The sequence below is a fragment of the Euprymna scolopes genome, chromosome 14 (genome assembly GCF_053919585.1).
Source record: "Euprymna scolopes isolate OS-2025 chromosome 14, ASM5391958v1, whole genome shotgun sequence".
Classification (NCBI taxonomy): Eukaryota; Metazoa; Mollusca; class Cephalopoda; order Sepiida; family Sepiolidae; genus Euprymna; species Euprymna scolopes.
In genome coordinates, this window is record NC_136495.1 from 65188390 (window position 1) to 65203788 (window position 15399).

Genomic DNA, 15399 nt, shown 5'->3' on the forward strand with positions numbered 1-15399 from the left:
TAGTTGTACTGGTATTTTCTATAAATACAAAGAAATTTGAACCAAATATATGCATTCGGTTCATTTTTGGTTTTACTCCGCAAAACGCTTTATGCGGTGTTTTTCCCAATCTTCTATTGAACGATCTATTTCTAATATATGCTGATGCCTTTAAAGCGTACATCTATAAACTATACGCTGATTTTGATTCGATAAGTAGACACCTTGCCATCTCAGAAAGGGTCCGCCATGTTCTTTCAGCGGTGCCATTTTGAAATGAGGAATACGGCGCCGATTTGTCGTGTTTAATACTACGGTTGATTAACAGAAGTTCAAGGTATTTATTAGTAAATTCAGTCCCATTGCCTGAGCAAATACAGTTTACTGAGCCGTTCGGGGCAATATCAGTTAAATATTTCTTAGTGGCGAAGATATTGTCGGATTTATTTTTTAGAAAATAAACTATAATTAAACCTGTATAATCATCAACAAAGTTCAAAACGTACCTTAGATTGTTTCTCCTTAATGGGCTGATTGGGCCTGCCAACTCACAGTGCATAAGGGAGAGAATTCTCATGACCTTTTTGTCTGGTGTTTTGCTTATATATTTTGTCCTTTTCCTCTGCACAAACATCACAATTTGGAAAATCGTCTGAAGCTATTATTTTCATGCCTTCGACTAAATTTGGTATTTTTTTTCAGCTGTATTGTAGTGCCCTAGAATTTTTTTGCCATGTTTCCAAGTCGTTGAGGGAACCATACTTTTTTTAATAATATAGTCGGCCATTTTCTTTAATGTCAAATACATTTCCATTAGGGTATATCAATTGTTACTTGTTTTGGCCAAACATTGTATTCGCGCCTTGTTTTATGGCAGCCTGTACGGAAAATATGTATTGCTTAAATGTACCTATGAAAAGAGCATATTTAGAATACAGATAAAAATTGTAGCAGAGCGTAGTTCCGATCTACAGAAATTAATAAACATTAAAAAACAAAGTGTAGTTCGGATCTACGGAAATTAATAAACTAAACAGGTGTTCTTTTTTTTCAAGAAACATATTTCAGACTAAAACTCCCTTGTTAATCTTTTGTGTGTTTTACTCTTTTTCTTAGTCCACGTAATGTTAACTGCGGTGTTTTTAAACACTACAGTCAACATCACGTGGACTCTGCATCCAACTTTTTTCAACTCGACATCATGGCGAAGAAAAAGAGAAAAAAAACACCAGATTGACAAGGGAGTTTTACTCCGAAGTATATTTCTTAAAACATAAACACTTCTTTATTTTATTAATTTCGCGTTGCAATTTTGGCTTTAAACGTATTCAATACGTATTTTATTCTTAAAATTTCAGTCAGCACTTCTAACGGATATAAAAAAAACTACCCAGATTATATATCTATATCTATATATATCTATATATATCTATCTATCTATATATATATATATATCTATATATATATATATATATATATATATATATATATATATATATATATATATATATATACTTTGGTGCAATAATTTTTGCCTGCAGATAAAGAACATATTTAAGATATAGCTTCAGTTTAGAAGAAGCCCAAGATAATACTTAAAAACAACCAGAATACCAATATATGACAAACGTTTCTTCCGGATACATAAATAGCATATCAAATCTTACATATACGAAATCAGGTTACTTGGTATACTAATTTGTATATCTAGGCAGTTTATTCCTGAAGTAAATTCCTCAATTCAAAAATAGTATTAGGAATGAAATGGTAATTAAAAATATTGGTAGTCTTGAAATAATCTGTCAAATGAATAATCATCATCAAAATGAAGTGTATGCGAATTATATTAATTCCACAATGGACACGTAAAGCCCCTAAAGAGGTTCTACTAAACATGTCTCAGGAGGATCATAAAGATTAATTGGCAATCAGCATTTATCGCTTTTTATCGGTATTTCTCTTATAACAGTTGCCTGCTATGCGTTGGTTTTACACAAATCTTGTTTGTTTGAAAGATGACAGATTCCTTATGTTTTATTGTGCACGTTTAAAACGTGGTGTCATCAACGACCATATGAAGGTAGTCATCATGATTGTGGAGAACTGAAAGAAGGCAGCTGCAAAATGATATATTTGTAAGAAGCACAAGTATATTAGCTATGACGTTTTAGGTTTAGCAACTAGACTGCTCCTGTTTAAGATGTGTTCTACTGACGAGGCATTTGTCAAATATCAATACATCTTTCAGATTGACTATGCATGTTGGGGCAGAGCATTTTAGCAGATATGTTGTTAATTCAGCCTTTCTAGTTACGATAGGAGATCCAATTTACAACGGAAAAGCGAAAAAAACATAGGTATATACTAAGGTAAGCAAGTTGTCTTCCATGCAATATTTTGAAAAGACGAACTTTGGCCCTGGTTCAATGTACCTGCTAACAATCGTAAGTATATATATATATATATATATATATATATATATATATATATATATAACATTTGTTGTAGATGTCCACATCGGTAGACACACATATGCACGACAATGCGTTATCCTACTCAGTCAAGGCTACGACATTCTACCTTAATTCATTAGGCATTAGTGGAGAAGATTTGATGGCATGACCACCTTGTTCTCCAGATATAAACCCAACTAATATACATAATATATAGATATGTGTGTGTGCATGTGCGTGTGTGTGTGCCTCTGTGTGTGTGTGTGTGTGTGTGATATTGGGGTATACAGATTATCACAAAAGCATTTAAGTAATAGAAATGTTGATAGGAAGTAGATTCTATAAAGCATTATTTAATCTGCATGATATAATGTATCAATGCTTGACGCTGTGAACAAATAAGGGTAAAACGGATATATGAAATGTTTAATTTAATGTTTTGAATAGGTTATCAGCATTGCCATAACTTAATTTAAACGTAATAAACATTCAAATATAAATATATGTATGCCTATCTATCTATCTATCTATCTATCTATCTATCCGTCTGCTTCTGTATATACATATACATATACATACATATATACATATAACTACTTAATTTACTCACATAAAATTAATATACGGAAGCATAGATTTATGCGTAAACTTCAAGTATTTATTTCAAAAGTGCTCAATACGTCATGCATATATGTATGTATATATATATATATATATATATATATATATATATATGTGCATATATGTGTGTACAGATATATATATATATATATATTTATATATAAACTAACATTAATTTAAAAAAAAACACTAACCTAGATTTAAAACAGATCAAGAAGCTAAATATCCAGGCTAAATAGAGCACACACAAAGGAACAGGTCAACCAGCGGTCAAATAGACCTTTGTCCGATAAATGCGTTCTCATTGGCTGATAGGAAGGGCGCGGTGGATACTAGAAAGCTGATTGGCTAACTAAAATTTCAATAGAAGACGCGCATATAAAAACAACAAACAACCACAGAATTCGCGCATAAGCCTGAAGAATCCTAGAGTGGATGAAACGCGAAATATTCAGTGTAGCTTAATCGCCATATATACATTTACATTTCATGGAAAGTGTTCGTAACAAGGCATAAGCAACCTGTATGCTCGCAGTTAAAGAGGATACTATTCCAACATAAAAAATCTACCCAATTATAAGTATGAGATAGATTTTAACTCAGAAAATAGTAATTTTTGTCAGGAATATCACTTAAAGCAGGTGAGAACTAACGCAGAACATCATAGGAACAAGAAGGTCGACGCTGACAAAAGCAAACCCAAGAGATATCACATAATTTTCTAATAATATTTGAAAAATTGAATTGTGTTAAACATTATTTTAAACAATCGACTTTTCGCTAAAAAGAAATTTTGCTTGTCATATAGGACACACACATGTGTGGAAAGTAAAAAACAACAACCAATAAACAAAAAATATAACAGAAACAACAGCAAAAACAGCAACAACCATGTTATGATAAAATGCACCCATATTTCTTTAACCTTCATAGTGGATTACCCATAATTTATTGCATTCATATATAATTGTGCAAAAAATATTTTTCTTTTTGTTTAAGTAAGCATATATGAATTCAAAAAATACACACACACATACACACATATATATATACGATTTTAGTAACTTATAATTCAACTAAACCTTTACAATTTAGAACGTACAGAGTTATCTCCCTTTCTACATCTAAAATATCCGATAATCGTAGTTCTTAATAAGAACGAAAGAAAATAAAAAAATAAATTCAGATCCTTAATTTTAAATGAAGAATGAGAATGAACTAAGTATAAAGTAATGTTAAACTTTATTTCCTTATTGAATAAGTTTTATACAAAACCTTTTCTTAAATCGCATAAATAGGTTAGCCGATATTTTTGTAAATAAACAAAGCAAATCCCGATACGAAACTAACATAGAATTGCAACAATATAACTTAGTTGATTAGTCCGAATTTAAAAAATAAGTTAAATTAAATACAGAAATAAAGAAATTTTATTCAAGAAATCAATAAATAGTATTAATAAAACATATTAAGTTCGTATAGGTAATTAGTGGTAACATTGTATGATATTTTGTTTGAATTTTTTTTAAATGTAGATATGAAAATAGGTAAATATATAAATCTTTAAAAAAACACTGTGCAAAGATGCGAAATAGGTAAAATATTTCTGCTTGTTTTCTTTTCCTTATAAGGGAAATGTTTTATTGTTAAAGTGTTTCTTATTCAATAAGTCTGAAGAAAGGCTGTTCCTGTGAACAATTTTCAAACGACATAATGTTTGGATTCGTCCGAATAGACTTGAAACAATAGTAACTAACGATGAAAGACACTATTTGTTGCTATCAACCCATTCTTTGAAGTCTTGGTGCTTGTTAAAACAATATATATATATATATATATATATATATATATATATATATATATATATATATATATATATATATATATATATATATACTGGTTGTATATCCCCGGCGTCGTATGGTTGAATCATATTGCGAGGTGGAGAGCTAAGTCACATACTATTGAAGATACATTAAATATTGCAACTTCTTACAATTGTCCAGAAATTTGACAACGCGTTAGATTTATTGAAGCGTAAAATACATCTATTGTCTGTCTATGAATATTAAACGGAAATCTACGCTTACAACTTAAATAGATAAACTTTCTTGTACTTTAAAAGCGGTCGATGTCCGCTAATAATAATTGAAAGTCAAGTAAATTAAATATAAATTAAATTAAAAATAAATTAAATGAATAAACTCTAAATAAATTTCGAAATAGAACAAATTGAAACCCATTACACTAAACAATTACTAACATATTAAATATATTTTCTTGACTGCCATATGCAAATGAGGTTACGTGTGGAAATTACATATCATTTGTATAAATAGTATATATATATATATATATATATATATATATATATATATATATATATATATAAATCGTGCTGTGATGAAATGTGTAAACGTACGTTTACAATCTGAAAAAAAAATAATTTTGTGAAATAGTGTACTTTTTGCGCATATTATTAGACATTAACACCAACAAACAGACAGGGACACGACTAATGTGTGTGTGTGTGTGTGTGTGTGTGTGTGTGTGTGTGTGTGTGTGTGTGTGTGGGTGTGTGTGTGTGCGTGTATTCAGAAAGAAGTGATCCATAATCGAATGTTAAAAACTAATACATAAATCGACTAAAAAAAATCACAAAGTGTAATTCAACCCAAGAAAAAAGTGAACACTTTCGGAATGTTATAAAATAAATAAGTCCATTCAGAAAAAAAATCACGAAATGTAAAAAAAGAAAAAAACGAAACACAAAGCGATTTTGGTACGGACAGATTTTTCAAACATATACGTCTGTAAGGAGGAATATATTTTTTTGTGTAGAATTGTTGTAAAAAAGGACCTTTGATGGAATGTGCCCCGCGAAATAGTTCCAACTGCCAGCGAAGGTTTCTACGCTTGCACAAAGTAGGGGGGGGCTAAAACTTATGGCAAGCTCCTCGAGGACAGACAGGTGGAACTTAGTGCATCCTCTTTGTAAAACAGAAAACAATATTGGCTAGAGTTGAACCCGGGGGGGGGGGCACATCGATATACCGTCAACCCAGCGATACATAACGTTGTTGAAACTGAAAGCATCAGACTTAGTAGCCAATTCCATACGTTCGACAAATATACCCCCAGGAAACGAATGGGGGTGGTCGAGGACTCTATATACAATATCAGCACAAATATTATAACATCTTCAAGAGGGGCATTTGTAAATAAATTATTAATGTAAAAAGAGACTAGCTAACAAGAATTACTAGTAAGAGGCAACTCCTTCCTTGCCAAAGCAAAATGAAGAGTCAGGAGTGCAATAAGTTGAATAAAAAGAACAGATCGGTTCAAGAATTTCAACCAACCATTTGGCCAAATTGTGTTGGGCCGAGCCTACCATCGACAAGAGTGATCTCATTGGAGGATCCAACTTGTGAACTTTAGGGAAACCATAATTCATAATCAGTCTATTTCCAGGAGTTCCCAATTAGTAGAATCGGCTATTGGACAACACTTAGTAGATTAAAAAGATTGTGCTTCTACATTCTCTTCGGGTTGTTTTTTTTTTACACAGAGGACGCACTAAGTTCAACCTGTCTGTCCTCGAGGAGCTGTCCATAAGTTTTAGCCCTCCCCCCTACTTTGTGTGAGCATAGAAACCTTTGCTGGCAGTTGGAACTATTTCGCGGGACACAATCCATCTATGATCCTTTTTTTTAAACAATTCTACAAAAAAATATATTCCTCCTTACAGACGTATATGTTTGATAAATCCGAAAAGCACTTTGGGTTTCGTTATTTTTTGCATCTCATGGTTTTTTTTCTTAACAGACTTATTTATTTTATAACATTCCGAATACTGCTCACTTTTTTCTTGGATTGTAATACACTCTGTGATTTTTTTTAATCGATTTATGTATTATTTTTTAACATTTGATTATGGTTCACATCTTTCTGATTATTATAAAATGTTGCTATTCCAATAATAATAATAATAATAATTACAATAATAGTAATAATAGTATATCTATATATCTATCTATCTATCTATATATATATGTTTTTTTTTATTACCGTTCTATCTGTTTGGTTATATATGTTTCAGATATTGGACCATGTTTACGATCTAACAGCCTCGTCAGACCTTATAGAAGTGGCTGTTAGTATTAAGAAGAATTGTTTTAAAAGAAATACGAAAAAAAGTTGGGGGGGAGATAATAAGCGGGAGGGAGACGTGTATTGACAATATTTCAGTTTTAGTGGTTAAAATATATTAGATTGCATTGTGTGGGAGTAGCAGATCAAGGTAGGTGTGGATATAGGAAGGGCGAGGTGGAGAGAGGATGGTAATGAAAAAAAAAGGGAGCAGGTAAGGAGGGGAGGTGAGGGAGATTTAAATTTTTAGGTTTTACATTTTACCTGCCTTTTGCTTGTTCCGTAAGGTATATAAAGTAGATGAGAGAGGGAGAGAAGGAGATCAAGAGGGAAAGAGAGGGAGAGCGAGAGGGAAAGCGAGGGACAGATAGAGGGAAAGGGTTAGTTTATATGTCATGTCTTTTGACAGGTACAGAGTGCATTTAAAATTTTCGTAGTCGCTATACGTCGACTTGTCCATTTCAGTTTACAGTGGGTTGTTTTTTTTATAATACATACGTCACCGCACGCAAATACGTATACATACATATATATGTACATTTCTACATACCCATATACAGACACATACGCACACACACACACATATATATAAACAATGTATATGCAGACATACATGGACCCATATGCAGACATACATACACATACACATACACACAACTCTCATACATATATATACACTTACAAATATATATAGACGCACATACATATACATACATGATGAGATATATATCTCCAGTAAGAAGTAGATGTACATATACATACCTACATACGCATATATACGCATCTACCCCTATACACGTATATACAATTACATAAATATAGATATTAATAAAAAATATAAACATACAGATATATAGATATATACACACATATATACACATACACAGATATATATATATATATATATACATGCATATATATGCATACAGAGACATGTATATATTTTCATACTAAGAAAACAAGGTAAAGGTAGGGTAAATAAGTAATAATAAGTAAGTAAATATGTAAATACAGGGGTGTAGTTAATAATGTGTGCTACGATAGACGCATCTTTAAGTTCACATATATACGGGGTGAGCTTCTAACCTGGTGCTTTGGGCATATATATATATATATATATATATATATATATATATATATATATGTATATATATATATATATATATATATATATATATATATATAGTAATTTATAAAATATATATGGCGATTAAGCTACACTGAATATTCCGCGTTTCATCCACTCTAGGACTCTTCAGGCTTATGCACATAAGCCTGACGAGTCCTAGAGTGGATGAAACGCGGAATATTCAGTGTAGCTTAATCGCTATATATATTTTATAAATTACTAACTAGCTCTCCCTACGTATTGAGCACTTTTGAAGTAAATACTTAAAGTTTACGCATAAATCTATACTTTCGTATATTAATTTTATGTGAATAAATTTAGTAGTTATATATATATATATATATATATATATATATATATATATATAGAGAGAGAGAGAGAGAGAGAGAGAGAGAGGCATGTATATATTTATACCAAGTAAATAAAAAAAAAACAAGATTGTTAAAATACACCCGAAGCGCTTTTCGTTCAGACTAACTTTTACAGGGTATAAGTCTGAAAATTGTTGTTTTTTTTTAGAATATTTGGTAGTGGATTTGAGTAAGAGCGGAGTGTATTTTAACGATATTGTGTTTAATCGACTTATTTATTTTACTGAATTGTACATTTGTTACATGTAACTTCCTCCATTTTTTTTCCTTTTCCTCACCCCGTTTTCCATCTTTTAGTTGACTGAATTTCCGCTATGGTCCACTTTTTTACAAATACATATATATATATATATATATATATATATATATATATATATATATATATATATATATATATATAAACATATTCGATCCATGTATTGTACGTTTTCTGTCAATTACTATATTTGAGTTTTACTTTTTTTTTAATCTAACAAATCTAAAGGTTTTATATTCCAAAGTTGTAACGGATTTTGATTTTGTATATTTTTCCACTGATGTCATCCATATCTTTTTGTTTTTCTTGGTTCAGTTTGTGATTGATCGAGTATTTTATCGCAAAGAATTATATTTCAAAATAAGTGTATTCACTTGTGTTTTCTTGTGATCGAATTTATATTTTTATTTCTTTCAATCTTTAAATTCTTTACATGAATTATTATCATATAAATCTCACCTGTCTGTTTAAATGTATGTATATATGTATGTCTGCCTAAAACTTTATATAAATATAAGCTTTCTGTTTAAATGTATGTATGTATGTATGTATGTATGTATGTATGTATGTATGTATGTATGTATGCATAAAAGAATGAAGGTATGCATGTATATTTGTATGTCTGCCTAAAACTTTCGACAGAGCCGATGGATTTTCATGAGATCGGTATCATTTTGTAGCTCGACAGACGACAAATATCGAAAAATTGACCAAAAATATTAACTCCTTCATCGTGACCTGTGTAGTTTTCTACAGCTAGGGTCGATTTTTTCGCTGAGAATGTTTTGCAAGTCATTTAACCCTCGCGTTAACGACGTCGCTTATTTTGACCGTTCCTGACGTCACAACCACGAAAGGCACATGGGTAAAACCGTTTTTTTTTTCCGTTTTTTTTTTGTTTACTTATTTTTCTTCCACCGCGTTACGGTTTCGACCATACTTATTACTACTATTTTTTTGCGTTCGCAATTTTCCATTTTTTTCTTGTTTTTTGCTCAACCAACACCCTTACACGCACCTCCACCTTCTTTTCCGCCTTTCCGTCACGGATTCGAGCCTGCCTGTCTACTACAACTTGTGTTTTGCTGAACACATACCTACAAACACCCGGGTAATGCCGGACACCCTAGTCCTCTATAAAACTTGACACTTTAATACGAGTAAATGATATTTAGATAGATTATTTTCTAAAAAAAATCGAACAGAAGTTTTACAAGTTTTATTTGTCAGACAATCTTCAAAAAATTTTCATTTAAATTAACTATTTTAAATAAATTATTACTTAATCAGCTTTTACTATTTTTTTTTTACCTTTATCTGATTTTACACACAAATGCAGTGTTCGATCGAAAAAAAATATTTTAATAAATGTAATTATACTTTTTACAAAATTTTACTCACATTTAACGCTTCTCACACATATGTATTTTGGGAAATAATCATTCCAAATAGATCGCGCTTCGACAAAATAAAAATGAAATCCACGATGAAAATTGATATTTATGTAATATCCATCAGATATGAATATGCATGAAAAGTAAAGATGATTTACACCAGGAAACAGACAGATGAACGTACACGACGTTGCCCTGTGCCATGCACAGCATTAGTTTAATAGCGAGTGGAAGTAAAATAACATACACGCACACACTTTATACAAAACTAGAACTAGAAAAGAGATCCTAAAAATAAATCAGCATTATCATGAAAAACATACGATTAATCTATAGTAAATTTGTAGACAGCACAGATGACCAACTGAGTCAGCGGGTGTCTAATATACTAATAACTATAGACCTTGCATGCCTGTTTTCTTAGTTGCTTGTTTGCTTTCGTCACGAAAGGCTAATCTCACGAAAATCAAAATAAATTAATTAAAAGACAAATTGCTAAGAGAAGTAATATGTCCAAGGGGAATAGTAGGAAGAACGAGAAAGGTAAAGTTAGAGAAAAGTAAAATAAAAACATGAGGAAACAGAAAGTGTAGAAACACTAATTATTATCAAGATATAATCTAATATATAAATCTCATTATGTATGTGTGTGTGTCAGTCTCCGTTTTTTAATTTTTATCTCCTCCTAGACGGATGATCGTTAGATGATGTGCAATAGCTCAAAAGATTGCATTTTTGGTGCAGAATTTTATTAGGGGCGTTTAATTGATTAAAATAATTGCGAAGGGCTTCAGAAAATGGGTCAAACAAAGCAATAACACCTTGAGGAGCGTAGCACAATGGCGTCATTATGCGCATGCGTTACATCGAGTCAAACATAAATATAGTTATTAAGATATCTCACAATGTTTTGCCAGCGATTTTCTCTTTGGTCCAACAAGTAACGTGACCGATTACTAGCACGAGTGTTGCGTTTTCGATCCGCATCATTTTTTTTATATATATTCCGATATTCTTGATTTTTAAATGTTATATGATGATTACACAATAACAGTTTTATTAAAAAAATACATTGCTTTACGTAACGAAAATGTCATTGCCAAATATGTATGCGATATATCGGCTTATTGGTTTTATTCAAAAACCACGTAAATAGATCAAGCAATGGCATTTTTATTGGATTTACTCTTAAACTAATTAACTGATCATTAAGAATATTAATTATATGTATATGTTTATATATTCCTATGTCTGGGATTCATTCGTAAACAAATTGACAGATCATTATGAATTTTAAATATGATTATACATTTGTGTGTATTGGACCGATCATTATTAGTTTTAATTATGTGTACATGTTTATATATTTTAATGTATTTTGATCCACTCCTAAACTAATTAACTGATCATTATGAATTTTAATTATGTGTATATGTTTATATATTTAATGTATTGGAGCCACTCTTAAACTAATTAACCGATCATCATAAATTTTAATTATGTGTATAGGTTTATATGTGTTTATATATTGGATTCACTCCTAAACTAATTCAGCGACCATTGTGCATTTTAATTATGCTTATATGTTTATATATTTCAGTGGATTAACTCCTAAATTAATTAACCGATCATTATGAATGATTAGTATACGTATATACCTATATATTTGTATGTATTGGATCCACTCCTTAACTAATTAACCGATCATTATTGATTTTAATCATGTATATATCATATACACATAGCAATGTACAAGTATGTATGCCATATACACATAGACGTATATAATCGTATACATTGTATTGTTTTTATATTTCTATGTATTAGAATCACTCCTAAACTAATTAACCGGCCATTATCCATTATAATTATGTTTATATGTTTATATATTTCTATAGATTCAGCCCCCTAAACTAATTAACCGATCATTCTGAATGATTAGTATACGTATATACTTATATATTTGTATGTATTGGATTAACTCCTATACTAATTAACTGATTATTATAAATTTAATGTATTATATATGTTTGTATAATTGTATAGTCATATTCCAAAAATCACATGCAATGATCACTTTTTAAAGTCTATCAAAATAACAAGGCACTTGTGTAGTATAGTACTCATATGAAACAACAAAGAAAATCTAACATGTGACATACATGACAGTTATTAAAACCGAAATCCCGTTTAATATTCGAGTAGTATGCCTTATATATGAGAAATGAGGGGCTTCTTCTCTATAGAAACCAGATAACAAAATAATCAAATTCTTACCCCTGGCGTACAGAAAATATAACAAAACAGAAAATTACATAAACGTATCGAGCTCTTTCATTTTTACATTCGAAAAAAGGTACTTGTACAGTATCCTTACCGAGAAATAAGGTACATATACAGTATAGTACCCATATGAAAAACAAAGAAAATCTATACCTGTGGCGTACATAAAAGTAATCTAAACTGAAAATTATATAATATATTCGAGTAGTATGATATTTATATGAGAAATAAGGTGCTTCTTTATTATAGCACTCTATTATAAAAACAAAATCTCACCTATGACATACGGAAAAGTTCGCACAACAGAAAACTATGTAAAATCATCGAGTAGTTTCATCTCTATATTAGATACAACGTATGTGTGCATTATCCTATCCAAGAAACAAGGTACTTGCGTAGTATAGTATTCATATGAAAAAACAAAGAAAGTGGGTAATTGTAACGGCTACATCATGTGCTACAAAAATGTATTGTCCTTTTCTCTCTTACTTTCCCTCTCTGTCCTGCTCCAACCAAGTCTATCGACCTGTTCCACAAATCCCAAAACCTCAACATGACAAATCTCCAGAAAAAAACGCTCAAATAAACCTAGAATCCCATCCTCCAACGTAGACCCCTACTACCAGGTCTCCTTCTCCAACATCAGGGGTCAACGTTCCGACCTTCCAGAGGCGGAAACACAATTATAGGAGAGGAAACCGGACATATTCTTTCTAAGTGAAACTGGAAAAGGGCCAACCAGTTACCTAGACGAATTCATAATTAAAGGATACTCTAACGTAACATCTAAATCTGACCACTAAGATCGCCATGGGCATGGAATATGTGCCTACATTAAAGATGGCTTTCCATGTGGTAGGGATATCTCCAGAGAAGACCCTAATTTACCTTATATGTGCTTTCGGGTTGCATTAGCTTACACCACTGCATTTATATTTGCCCTCTATCGCTTCCACAACAGGGGGTTACTATCTTTAAGAGCATATCTGAGAACATTGACCACATCCTGTCTATAATCCTTCGCCTTACATTCACATTAGCGATGACATCAATGTCGAAAATATGGAATATCTGACCAACTTAAAAGAGACTGATGACGAGAGGAGGTTCTGTCATGATTTTGCCACTGCGTATGACCTCATTCAGAGTGTTCACGAACCCACCCGTGTGCCCGATACTACCGGTCAGTATGCAAGTCTTCTAGACCTTTTCCTCACAACTTCCCTTGTGCTATGTGCATGTTCCGTTCTATCTGGGATCTTCCGACCACTCCGTCGTAGAAGTTAAGATGAAAATGAAATGTAATAAGTCCTCAGACGTAAATATCCACCGTACTGTATATCGATACTCTATGGCTGACTGGGATAGCTTCCGTACATTCATATCTGATCTACCTCTGCATTCCATGTTTAAAAAGGATGTGTCCTCTGTAGTATCAGACCTCACCGAATGGTTACTTGTAGGCATAGACCGATTCATACCATCCAAAAAATTTCAACAAAAACCTTATAGCCAGCCATGATTCTCCCTAGAAAGTGCTGCTGCCATCGCGCGCAGAAATCACTTTTTCCATAGCTACCAACGTAATAGATGTACTGAAACTAGAGCTTCTTTCAGGACTGCCAGGAACCACTGTAAAAGAGTAATAAAAAATGCTAGAGAGCTATATGCTCAGTCCGTCAAGTCCAAAGTAGCTGATCAGCGGTTTGGTTCCCACTAGTTTTGGCAAATAGCAAACAGGATCCTGAACAGAAGCTTGCGTTCTATCCCAACCATAATCAATGGACCTGAGGTCATCTCGTCAGCATCAGACAAGGCCAAACTATTTGCCAAGAACTTTGCAGTTAATTCTACCCTATGCGATGAAGGCCATCAACTCCCCGTATTTCCTCCTATAACAGACAACACGCTATGCAACATGCACATATCTATGCGTGAGGTCGCCAAGCTAATCAAGAACTTTGATTCCAGTAAAGAAACTGGCCCTGCCGGCATTTCAGTTATAGTGCTGAAAAAACTCCAACCATAGCTTGCCCCCATACTTACAAAACTGTTTAAGCGTTTCCTTTAGGAAAAGTGCTTTCCCGCACCCTGGAAAACCTCATCAGAATGCTCTGTATTTAAGAATTCTGGTGATAAGTCATCTCCCTCTCAGTACAGACCAATAAGTCCCCAGTGTGTCATGAGTAAGTTGTTGGAATCCATATTAAATAAAGAAGTAGTCAACCACCTCAGCAGAAACAACCTTCTTAGTGGCATGCAATATGGTTTACGCTCCGCAAGATCTACCGCAGATGTGCAAACGATTATATCTCATAGGATTAATGAATCTCTTGACAAAGACTTAATTCCAGAGCAATTGCTCTTGACATATCGAGGGCCTTCGATAAGGTTTGGCATAAGGGCCTACTTCACAAGATTTCCAGTTACGGGATCACTGGAAATGTTTTCTCAATCATTAACTCATTTCTCTCCGATAGGTTCATAAGAGTAGTGGTTGATGGGCAGAAATCAGACGCCCACAGTATTAATGCTGGAGTCCCTCAGGGGTCCATCCTGGGCCCAACTCTCTTCCTGATCTACATCAATGATCCCCAAAAACACACACTTTAATCATTCGTTGATATCTATGCTGATGACATGACCATCTATGGCAACTCATCAAAGGCTGTAAATGAGAAAGTTATCTCTAATTCTCTCTCCTCTGATGAGCGCGTAGAACAGTGGGGAAGAGGTGGCTAGTTACTTTTAATGCATCCAA